Source organism: Stenella coeruleoalba (assembly GCF_951394435.1).
Source record: "Stenella coeruleoalba genome assembly, contig: scaffold_271, whole genome shotgun sequence".
Taxonomy (NCBI): domain Eukaryota; kingdom Metazoa; phylum Chordata; class Mammalia; order Artiodactyla; family Delphinidae; genus Stenella; species Stenella coeruleoalba.
The window spans coordinates 157,887-170,491 of record NW_027645905.1 but is presented as its reverse complement, the minus strand read 5'-3'; the positions used below and the strand labels follow the sequence as shown (position 1 = coordinate 170,491).

The following is a 12,605-nucleotide window of genomic DNA, read 5'->3' as shown; positions in this document are numbered from 1 at the left end:
CTCCCCACTTGGAGAGTCAGCGCCTTTAACCGCCTGTTTGGCACAGTTTGCAATTTCTGCGGAAGATGAACAGGAATAGCGAGAACCAATGAGAAGCTAGCTGGAGGTGTCTGGACGGGCAAATTTAACTCTCATTGCCCAGCAGGAAGAGGAAATAACCAAAGGCTGAGCGTGCCATACTGGAACCAGATTAGGGCCTGAAGCCATCCTGCGGTGTTGCGGCTAGCTCAAAAGAAAGCAAGTTTAAGAAAGGAGCTCAGGGGCGCTGTAATTCACAAACCTGCAGAGTTATAAATGACAGCTATCGTCCAAAAATAGACTGAAGTAAGGCTGCCAAGAGGACTTGAAAGCGGGGCAGAATTGCAGGAAACCGATTTCAGGAGGTAGACTGGAATTGCATTGAAAGCATAGGAAAAGAGGCAGAACGTCCACAATGATGCACTTGGCCAAAAAGGGCGTATGCGTTTTTTCCTGAATATATTCAGGAAAAAACGCATACGCCCTTTTTGGCCAACCAAGCAAGCTTGCAAAGGAAATCTGCACTACAATGAAGTCTCACTTCCCCCCGGTCAAAAGGGCCATCTGAAAAAAGTGTAAAATCCAGAAAGGCAGGACAGGCCATGGAGAACTGGGAGCCTTGTTATGCTGATGGGCGGGATGTAAATTGCCAACAACCACTCGGGAGAAGTGTATGGTGTTTCCTGAAACATCTAAAAAACAAAGCAACAGAACCTAGGGCACTTCCACTTATGGTCCTATAGCTTAGGGAAATTAAAATCAAAAAGACACAGCCACCCCAAAGTTTGGAACGGCTCTGTTTACAAGAAACTCGTTTACAGTACAAGTTCAACATCGCAGAAAGTGAAAAATGGATAAAGAAGTTGTGGTATTTACTTACAAAGCAATATCACTCAGCAATGAAATCTGTGTCATCAGGCCCTTAGCATCACAATGAGTGGATTCAGGTATGAAGATTCTAACTGAAATAAGTCAACAGAAAAAGAAACATCATAAGATATCAGTAATACACGGAATGTAAACTTGGCTACACAGGAACTGAATTACAGAACAGAACAGGGTCTCAAATTTAGAAAACCAACTTATGTTTGCTTAAGGGGAAAGGTGAGTTGGGGTGCTGCATAAAACCAGAGATTGAAATGAGCACAGATAAAGTTCCTTAAGCCAAATATGGAATAGACAAGAGCTACTCCTTGCTCAACGAAATGGACTCAACACCGCATATTAAACGCCTAAGAATGTACCTGACTAGTAAGTATCTTAAAACCTATGGATTGCTATGTCTCCGAAAGAGAATCAAGCATGTGTACAGGGGCATAAACGCAGCAGTGATAGGATTGGAGAGGTTCGGTGAGCAAATGAAGACCCTTTGAAGTCATATTGCATGGTAACCATTCCACGGGTCTTAACTCTCCAGGTTTAAGGTATTCTTCCTTCAGCTAAAACATGCATGTGGAACCCAAGTATGATCAACCATGTGATCGGGAGACGTGTTCAAATATGTCTCAGTTTTCGTACCCTGGTACTCGGGTGCAACATTCCAGACGCTTTACTAACACTCTGCCCACTTGGAGAGTCAGCGCCTTTAACCGCCTGTTTGGCACAGTTTGCAATTTCTGTGGAAGATGAACAGGAATAGCGAGAACCAATGAGAGGCTAGCTGGAGGTGTCTGGACGGGCAAATTTAACTCTCATTTCCCACCAGGAAGAGGAAATAACCAAAGGCTCAGCATGCCGTACCGGAACCAGATTAGGGCCTGAAGCCATCCTGCGGTGTTGCGGCCAGCTCAAAAGAAAGCGAGTTGAAGAAAGGAGCTCAGGGGCACTGTAATTCACAAACCTGCAGAGTTATAAATGACAGCTATCGTCCAAAAATAGACTGAAGTAAGGCTGCCAAGAGGACTTGAAAGCGGGGCAGAATTGCAGGAAACCGATTTCAGGAGGTAGACTGGAATTGCATTGAAAGCATAGGAAAAGAGGCAGAACGTCCACAATGATGCACTTGGCCAAAAAGGGCGTATGCGTTTTTTCCTGAATATATTCAGGAAAAAACGCATACGCCCTTTTTGGCCAACCAAGCAAGCTTGCAAAGGAAATCTGCACTACAATGAAGTCTCACTTCCCCCCGGTCAAAAGGGCCATCTGAAAAAAGTGTAAAATCCAGAAAGGCAGGACAGGCCATGGAGAACTGGGAGCCTTGTTATGCTGATGGGCGGGATGTAAATTGCAACAACCACTTGGGAGAAGTGTATGGTGTTTCCTGAAACGTCTAAAAACAAAGCAACAGAGCCTAGGGCACTTCCGCTTATGGTCCTATAGCTTAGGGAAATTAAAATCAAAAAGACACAGCCACCCCAAAGTTTGGGACGCCTCCGTTTACAAGAACCTCATTTACCGTACAAGTTCAATATCACAGAAAGTGAAAAATGCATAAAGAACTTGTGGTACTTACGTACAATGCAGTATCACTCAGCAATGAAATCTGTGTCATCAGGCCCGTAGCAGCATCATGAGTGTATTCAGGTACGATGATTCTAACTGAAATAAGTCACACAGAAAAAGAAACATCATAAGATATCAGTAATACACGGAATGTAAACTTGGCTACACAGGAACTGAATTACAGAACAGAACAGGTTCTCAAATTTAGAAAACCAACTTATGCTTGCTTAAGGGTAAAGGTGAGTTGGGGTGCTGCATAAAACCAGAGATTGAAATGAGCACAGATAAATTTCCTTAAGCCAAATATGGAATAGACAATAGCTACTCCTTGCTCAACGAAATGGACTCAACACCGCATATTAAACGCCTAATAATGTACCTGACTAGTAAGTATCTTAAAACCTATGGATTGCTATGTCTCCGAAAGAGAATCAAACATGTGTACAGGGGCATAAACGCAGCAGTGATAGGATTGGAGATGTTCGGTGAGCAAATGAAGACCCTTTGAAGTCATATTGCATGGTACCCATTCCACGGGTCTTAACTCTCCAGGTTTAAGGTATTCTTCCTTCAGCTAAAACATGCATGTGGAACCCAGAGTATGATCAACCATGTGATCGGGAGACGTGTTCAAATATGTCTCAGTTTTCGTACCCTGGTACTCGGGTGCAACATTCCAGACGCTTTACTAACACTCTCCCCACTTGGAGAGTCAGCGCCTTTAACCGCCTGTTTGGCACAGTTTGCAATTTCTGCGGAAGATGAACAGGAATAGCGAGAACCAATGAGAAGCTAGCTGGAGGTGTCTGGACGGGCAAATTTAACTCTCATTGCCCAGCAGGAAGAGGAAATAACCAAAGGCTGAGCGTGCCATACTGGAACCAGATTAGGGCCTGAAGCCATCCTGCGGTGTTGCGGCTAGCTCAAAAGAAAGCAAGTTTAAGAAAGGAGCTCAGGGGCGCTGTAATTCACAAACCTGCAGAGTTATAAATGACAGCTATCGTCCAAAAATAGACTGAAGTAAGGCTGCCAAGAGGACTTGAAAGCGGGGCAGAATTGCAGGAAACCGATTTCAGGAGGTAGACTGGAATTGCATTGAAAGCATAGGAAAAGAGGCAGAACGTCCACAATGATGCACTTGGCCAAAAAGGGCGTATGCGTTTTTTCCTGAATATATTCAGGAAAAAACGCATACGCCCTTTTTGGCCAACCAAGCAAGCTTGCAAAGGAAATCTGCACTACAATGAAGTCTCACTTCCCCCCGGTCAAAAGGGCCATCTGAAAAAAGTGTAAAATCCAGAAAGGCAGGACAGGCCATGGAGAACTGGGAGCCTTGTTATGCTGATGGGCGGGATGTAAATTGCCAACAACCACTCGGGAGAAGTGTATGGTGTTTCCTGAAACATCTAAAAAACAAAGCAACAGAACCTAGGGCACTTCCACTTATGGTCCTATAGCTTAGGGAAATTAAAATCAAAAAGACACAGCCACCCCAAAGTTTGGAACGGCTCTGTTTACAAGAAACTCGTTTACAGTACAAGTTCAACATCGCAGAAAGTGAAAAATGGATAAAGAAGTTGTGGTATTTACTTACAAAGCAATATCACTCAGCAATGAAATCTGTGTCATCAGGCCCTTAGCATCACAATGAGTGGATTCAGGTATGAAGATTCTAACTGAAATAAGTCAACAGAAAAAGAAACATCATAAGATATCAGTAATACACGGAATGTAAACTTGGCTACACAGGAACTGAATTACAGAACAGAACAGGGTCTCAAATTTAGAAAACCAACTTATGTTTGCTTAAGGGGAAAGGTGAGTTGGGGTGCTGCATAAAACCAGAGATTGAAATGAGCACAGATAAAGTTCCTTAAGCCAAATATGGAATAGACAAGAGCTACTCCTTGCTCAACGAAATGGACTCAACACCGCATATTAAACGCCTAAGAATGTACCTGACTAGTAAGTATCTTAAAACCTATGGATTGCTATGTCTCCGAAAGAGAATCAAGCATGTGTACAGGGGCATAAACGCAGCAGTGATAGGATTGGAGAGGTTCGGTGAGCAAATGAAGACCCTTTGAAGTCATATTGCATGGTAACCATTCCACGGGTCTTAACTCTCCAGGTTTAAGGTATTCTTCCTTCAGCTAAAACATGCATGTGGAACCCAGAGTATGATCAACCATGTGATCAGGAGACATGTTCAAATATGTCTCAGTTTTCGTACCCTGGTACTCGGGTGCAACATTCCAGACGCTTTACTAACACTCTCCCCACTTGGAGAGTCAGCGCCTTTAACCGCCTGTTTGGCACAGTTTGCAATTTCTGCGGAAGATGAACAGGAATAGCGAGAACCAATGAGAAGCTAGCTGGAGGTGTCTGGACGGGCAAATTTAACTCTCATTGCCCAGCAGGAAGAGGAAATAACCAAAGGCTGAGCGTGCCATACTGGAACCAGATTAGGGCCTGAAGCCATCCTGCGGTGTTGCGGCTAGCTCAAAAGAAAGCAAGTTTAAGAAAGGAGCTCAGGGGCGCTGTAATTCACAAACCTGCAGAGTTATAAATGACAGCTATCGTCCAAAAATAGACTGAAGTAAGGCTGCCAAGAGGACTTGAAAGCGGGGCAGAATTGCAGGAAACCGATTTCAGGAGGTAGACTGGAATTGCATTGAAAGCATAGGAAAAGAGGCAGAACGTCCACAATGATGCACTTGGCCAAAAAGGGCGTATGCGTTTTTTCCTGAATATATTCAGGAAAAAACGCATACGCCCTTTTTGGCCAACCAAGCAAGCTTGCAAAGGAAATCTGCACTACAATGAAGTCTCACTTCCCCCCGGTCAAAAGGGCCATCTGAAAAAAGTGTAAAATCCAGAAAGGCAGGACAGGCCATGGAGAACTGGGAGCCTTGTTATGCTGATGGGCGGGATGTAAATTGCCAACAACCACTCGGGAGAAGTGTATGGTGTTTCCTGAAACATCTAAAAAACAAAGCAACAGAACCTAGGGCACTTCCACTTATGGTCCTATAGCTTAGGGAAATTAAAATCAAAAAGACACAGCCACCCCAAAGTTTGGAACGGCTCTGTTTACAAGAAACTCGTTTACAGTACAAGTTCAACATCGCAGAAAGTGAAAAATGGATAAAGAAGTTGTGGTATTTACTTACAAAGCAATATCACTCAGCAATGAAATCTGTGTCATCAGGCCCTTAGCATCACAATGAGTGGATTCAGGTATGAAGATTCTAACTGAAATAAGTCAACAGAAAAAGAAACATCATAAGATATCAGTAATACACGGAATGTAAACTTGGCTACACAGGAACTGAATTACAGAACAGAACAGGGTCTCAAATTTAGAAAACCAACTTATGTTTGCTTAAGGGGAAAGGTGAGTTGGGGTGCTGCATAAAACCAGAGATTGAAATGAGCACAGATAAAGTTCCTTAAGCCAAATATGGAATAGACAAGAGCTACTCCTTGCTCAACGAAATGGACTCAACACCGCATATTAAACGCCTAAGAATGTACCTGACTAGTAAGTATCTTAAAACCTATGGATTGCTATGTCTCCGAAAGAGAATCAAGCATGTGTACAGGGGCATAAACGCAGCAGTGATAGGATTGGAGAGGTTCGGTGAGCAAATGAAGACCCTTTGAAGTCATATTGCATGGTAACCATTCCACGGGTCTTAACTCTCCAGGTTTAAGGTATTCTTCCTTCAGCTAAAACATGCATGTGGAACCCAGAGTATGATCAACCATGTGATCAGGAGACATGTTCAAATATGTCTCAGTTTTCGTACCCTGGTACTCGGGTGCAACATTCCAGACGCTTTACTAACACTCTGCCCACTTGGAGAGTCAGCGCCTTTAACCGCCTGTTTGGCACAGTTTGCAATTTCTGTGGAAGATGAACAGGAATAGCGAGAACCAATGAGAGGCTAGCTGGAGGTGTCTGGACGAGCAAATTTAACTCTCATTTCCCAACAGGAAGAGGAAATAACCAAAGGCTCAGCGTGCCGTACCGGAACCAGATTAGGGCCTGAAGCCATCCTGCGGTGTTGCGGCCAGCTCAAAAGAAAGCGAGTTGAAGAAAGGAGCTCAGGGGCACTGTAATTCACAAACCTGCAGAGTTATAAATGACAGCTATCGTCCAAAAATAGACTGAAGTAAGGCTGCCAAGAGGACTTGAAAGCGGGGCAGAATTGCAGGAAACCGATTTCAGGAGGTAGACTGGAATTGCATTGAAAGCATAGGAAAAGAGGCAGAACGTCCACAATGATGCACTTGGCCAAAAAGGGCGTATGCGTTTTTTCCTGAATATATTCAGGAAAAAACGCATACGCCCTTTTTGGCCAACCAAGCAAGCTTGCAAAGGAAATCTGCACTACAATGAAGTCTCACTTCCCCCCGGTCAAAAGGGCCATCTGAAAAAAGTGTAAAATCCAGAAAGGCAGGACAGGCCATGGAGAACTGGGAGCCTTGTTATGCTGATGGGCGGGATGTAAATTGCAACAACCACTTGGGAGAAGTGTATGGTGTTTCCTGAAACGTCTAAAAACAAAGCAACAGAGCCTAGGGCACTTCCGCTTATGGTCCTATAGCTTAGGGAAATTAAAATCAAAAAGACACAGCCACCCCAAAGTTTGGGACGCCTCCGTTTACAAGAACCTCATTTACCGTACAAGTTCAATATCACAGAAAGTGAAAAATGCATAAAGAACTTGTGGTACTTACGTACAATGCAGTATCACTCAGCAATGAAATCTGTGTCATCAGGCCCGTAGCAGCATCATGAGTGGATTCAGGTACGATGATTCTAACTGAAATAAGTCACACAGAAAAAGAAACATCATAAGATATCAGTAATACATGGAATGTAAACTTGGCTACACAGGAACTGCATTCCAAAACAGAACAGGGTCTCAAATTTAGAAAACCAACTTATGCTTGCTTAAGGGGAAAGGTGAGTTGGGGTGCTGCATAAAACCAGAGATTGAAATGAGCACAGATAAAGTTCCTTAAGCCAAATATGGAATAGACAAGAGCTACTCCTTGCTCAACGAAATGGACACAAAACCCCATATTAAACGCCTAAGAATGCACCTGACTAGTAAGTATCTTAAAACCTATGGATTGCTATGTCTCCGAAAGAGAATCAAGCATGTGTACAGGGGCATAAACGCAGCAGTGATAGGATTGGAGAGGTTCGTGAGCAAATGAAGACCCTTTGAAGTCATATTGCATGTTACCCATTCCACGGGTTTCAATTCTCCAGGTTTAAGGTATTCTTCCTTCAGCTAAAACATGCATGTGGAACCCAGAGTATGATCAACCATGTGAACGGGAGACGTGTTCAAATATGTCTCAGTTTTCCTCCCCTGGTACTCGGGTGCAACATTCCAGACGCTTTACTAACACTCTCCCGACTTGGAGAGTCAGTCCCTTTAACCTCCTGTTTGGCCCAGTTTGCAATTTCTGCGGAAGATGAACAGGAATAGCGAGAACCAATGAGAGGCTAGCTGGAGGTGTCTGGACGGGCAAATTTAACTCTCATTTCCCACCAGGAAGAGGAATTAACCAAAGGCTCAGCATGCCGGGCCGGAACCAGATTAGGGCCTGAAGCCATCCTGCGGTGTTGCAGCCAGGTCACAAGAAAGCGAGTTGAAGAAAGGAGCTCAGGGGCACTGTAATTCACAAACCTGCAGAGTTATAAATGACAGCTATCGTCCAAAAATAGACTGAAGTAAGGCTGCCAAGAGGACTTGAAAGCGGGGCAGAATTGCAGGAAACCGATTTCAGGAGGTAGACTGGAATTGCATTGAAAGCATAGGAAAAGAGGCAGAACGTCCACAATGATGCACTTGGCCAAAAAGGGCGTATGCGTTTTTTCCTGAATATATTCAGGAAAAAACGCATACGCCCTTTTTGGCCAACCAAGCAAGCTTGCAAAGGAAATCTGCACTACAATGAAGTCTCACTTCCCCCCGGTCAAAAGGGCCATCTGAAAAAAGTGTAAAATCCAGAAAGGCAGGACAGGCCATGGAGAACTGGGAGCCTTGTTATGCTGATGGGCGGGATGTAAATTGCCAGGAACCACTTGGGAGAAGTGTATGGTGTTTCCTGAAACAACTAAAAAACAAAGCAACAGAACCTAGGGCACTTCCACTTATGGTCCTATAGCTTAGGGAAATTAAAATGAAAAAGACACAGCCACCCCAAAGTTTAGAACGGCTCTGTTTACAAGAACCTCGTTTACAGTACAAGTTCAACATCGCAGAAAGTGAAAAATGGATAAAGAAGTTGTGGTATTTACTTACAAAGCAATATCACTCAGCAATGAAATCTGTGTCATCAGGCCCTTAGCAGCAAAATGAGTGGATTCAGGTATGATGATTCTAACTGAAATAAGTCACACAGAAAAAGAAACATCATAAGATATCACTAATACACGGAATGTAAACTTGGCTACACAGGAACTGCATTCCAAAACAGAACAGGGTCTCAAATTTAGAAAACCAACTTATGCTTGCTTAAGGGGAAAGGTGAGTTGGGGTGCTGCATAAAACCAGAGATTGAAATGAGCACAGATAAAGTTCCTTAAGCCAAATATGGAATAGACAAGAGCTACACCTTGCTCAACGAAATGGACTCAAAACCCCATATTAAACGCCTAAGAATGTACCTGACTAGTAAGTATCTTAAAACCTATGGATTGCTATGTCTCCGAAAGAGAATCAAGCATGTGTACAGGGGCATAAATGCAGCAGTGATAGGATTGGAGAGGTTCGTGAGCAAATGAAGACCCTTTGAAGTCATATTGCATGGTACCCATTCCACGGGTTTCAACTACCCAGGTTTAAGGTATTCTTCCTTCAGCTAAAACATGCATGTGGAACCTAGAGTATGATCAACCATGTGATCGGGAGACGTGTTCAAATATGTCTCAGTTTTCGTACCCTGGTACTCGGGTGCAACATTCCAGACGCTTTACTAACACTCTCCCCACTTGGAGAGTCAGTCCCTTTAACCTCCTGTTTGGCCCAGTTTGCAATTTCTGTGGAAGATGAACAGGAATAGCGAGAACCAATGAGAGGCTAGCTGGAGGTGTCTGGATGGGCAAATTTAACTCTCATTTCCCACCAGGAAGAGGAATTAACCAAAGGCTCAGCATGCCGTGCCAGAACCAGATTAGGGCCTGAAGACATCCTGCGGTGTTCCGGCCAGGTCACAAGGAAACGAGTTGAAGAAAGGAGCTCAGGGGCGCTGTAATTCACAAACCTGCAGAGTTATAAATGACAGCTATCATCCAAAAATAGACTGAAGTAAGGCTGCCAAGAGGACTTGAAAGCGGGGCACAATTGCAGGAAACCGATTTCAGGAGGTAGACTGGAATTGCATTGAAAGCATAGGAAAAGAGGCAGAACGTCCACAATGATGCACTTGGCCAAAAAGGGCGTATGCGTTTTTTCCTGAATATATTCAGGAAAAAACGCATACGCCCTTTTTGGCCAACCAAGCAAGCTTGCAAAGGAAATCTGCACTACAATGAAGTCTCACTTCCCCCCGGTCAAAAGGGCCATCTGAAAAAAGTGTAAAATCCAGAAAGGCAGGACAGGCCATTGAGTACTGGGAGCCTTGTTATGCTGACGGGCGGGATGTAAATTGCCAACAGACACTTGGGAGAAGTGTATGGTGTTTCCTGAAACATCTAAAAAACAAAGCAACAGAGCCTAGGGCACTTCCACTTATGGTCCTATAGCTTAGGGAAATTAAAATCAAAAAGACACAGCCACCCCAAAGTTTGAAACGGCTCTGTTTACAAGAACCTCGTTTACAGTACAAGTTCAACATCGCAGAAAGTGAAAAATGGATAAAGAAGTTGTGGTATTTACTTACAAAGCAATATCACTCAGCAATGAAATCTGTGTCACAAGGCCCTTAGCAGCACAATGAGTGGATTCAGGTATGATGATTCTAACTGAAATAAGTCACACAGAAAAAGAAACATCATAAGATATCAGTAATACACGGAATGTAAACTTGGCTACACAGGAACTGAATTTCAGAACAGAACAGGGTCTCAAATTTAGAAAACCAACTTATGCTTGCTTAAGGGGAAAGGTGAGTTGGGGTGCTGCATAAAACCAGAGATTGAAATGAGCACAGATAAAGTTCCTTAAGCCAAATATGGAATAGACAAGAGCTACTCCTTGCTCAACGAAATGGACTCAACACCGCATATTAAACGCCTAACAATGTACCTGACTAGTAAGTATCTTAAAACCTATGGATTGCTATGTCTCCGAAAGAGAATCAAGCGTGTGTACAGGGGCATAAACGCAGCAGTGATAGGATTGGAGAGGTTCGGTGAGCAAATGAAGACCCTTTGAAGTCATATTGCATGGTACCCATTACACGGGTCTTAACTCTCCAGGTTTAAGGTATTCTTCCTTCAGCTAAAACATGCATGTGGAACCCAAGTATGATCAACCATGTGAACGGGAGACGTGTTCAAATATGTCTCAGTTTTCCTCCCCTGGTACTCGGGTGCAACATTCCAGACGCTTTACTAACACTCTCCCCACTTGGAGAGTCAGTCCCTTTAACCTCCTGTTTGGCCCACTTTGCAATTTCTGTGGAAGATGAACAGGAATAGCGAGAACCAATGAGAGACTAGCTGGAGGTTTCTGGATGGGCAAATTTAACTCTCATTTCCCAAAAGGAAGAGGAATTAACCAAAGGCTCAGCGTGCCGTGCCAGAACCAGATTAGGGCCTGAAGCCATCCTGCGGTGTTGCGGCCAGGTCACAAGAAAGCGAGTTGAAGAAAGGAGCTCAGGGGCACTGTAATTCACAAACCTGCAGAGTTATAAATGACAGCTATCGTCCAAAAATATACTGAAGTAAGGCTGCCAAGAGGACTTGAAAGCGGGGCAGAATTGCAGGAAACCGATTTCAGGAGGTAGACTGGAATTGCATTGAAAGCATAGGAAAAGAGGCAGAACGTCCACAATGATGCACTTGGCCAAAAAGGGCGTATGCGTTTTTTCCTGAATATATTCAGGAAAAAACGCATACGCCCTTTTTGGCCAACCAAGCAAACTTGCAAAGGAAATCTGCACTACAATGAAGTCTCACTTCCCCCCGGTCAAAAGGGCCATCTGAAAAAAGTGTAAAATCCAGAAAGGCAGGACAGGCTATGGAGAACTGGGAACCTTGTTATGCTGATGGGCGGTATGTAAATTGCCAACAGACACTCAGGAGAAGTGTATGGTGTTTCCTGAAACATCTAAAAAACAAAGCAACAGAGCCTAGGGCACTTCCACTTATGGTCCTATAGCTTAGGGAAATTAAAATCAAAAAGACAGAGCCACCCCAAAGTTTGGGACGCCTCTGTTTACAAGAACCTCGTTTACAGTACAAGTTCAATATCACAGAAAGTGAAAAATGGATAAAGAACTTGTGGTACTTACGTAGAATGCAGTATCACTCAGCAATGAAATCTATGTCATCAGGCCCTTAGCAGCATAATGAGTGGATTCAGGTACGATGATTCTAACTGAAATAAGTCACACAGAAAAAGAAACATCATAAGATATCACTAATACACGGAATGTAAACTTGGCTACACAGGAACTGCATTCCAAAACAGAACAGTGTCTCAAATTTAGAAAACCAACTTATGCTTGCTTAAGGGGAAAGGTGAGTTGGGGTGCTGCAGAAAACCAGAGATTGAAATGAGCACAGATAAAGTTCCTTAAGCCAAATATGGAATAGACAAGAGCTACTCCTTGCTCAACGAAATGGACTCAAAACCCCATATTAAACGCCTAAGAATGTACCTGACTAGTAAGTATCTTAAAACCTATGGATTGCTATGTCTCCAAAAGAGAATCAAGCGTGTGTACAGGGGCATAAACGCAGCAGTGATAGGATTGGAGAGGTTCGGTGAGCAAATGAAGACCCTTTGAAGTCATATTGCATGGTACCCATTACACGGGTCTCAACTACCCAGGTTTAAGGTATTCTTCCTTCAGCTAAAACATGCATGTGGAACCCAGAGTATGATCAACCATGTGAACGGGAGACGTGTTCAAATATGTCTCAGTTTTCCTCCCCTGGTACTCGGGTGCAA

At 43.7% G+C, this 12,605-nt stretch overlaps 1 long non-coding RNA gene across 2 annotated transcripts in view; it reads right to left on the bottom strand.

Annotated features, from left to right (window-relative positions):
- The window catches only part of LOC307181485, a 309,892-nt gene that overhangs the window by 158,812 nt on the left and 138,475 nt on the right, over positions 1-12,605 (bottom strand). The window contains exon 3 of one of the 2 annotated variants that reach the window (XR_013826878.1): positions 7,241-7,292. The exons of the other annotated variant lie outside the window; for it this stretch is intronic. This is a non-coding gene — a long non-coding RNA (uncharacterized lncRNA). Of the gene's footprint in view, positions 1-7,240; positions 7,293-12,605 lie in introns of those variants that run through there. 2 annotated transcript variants of the gene reach the window in all.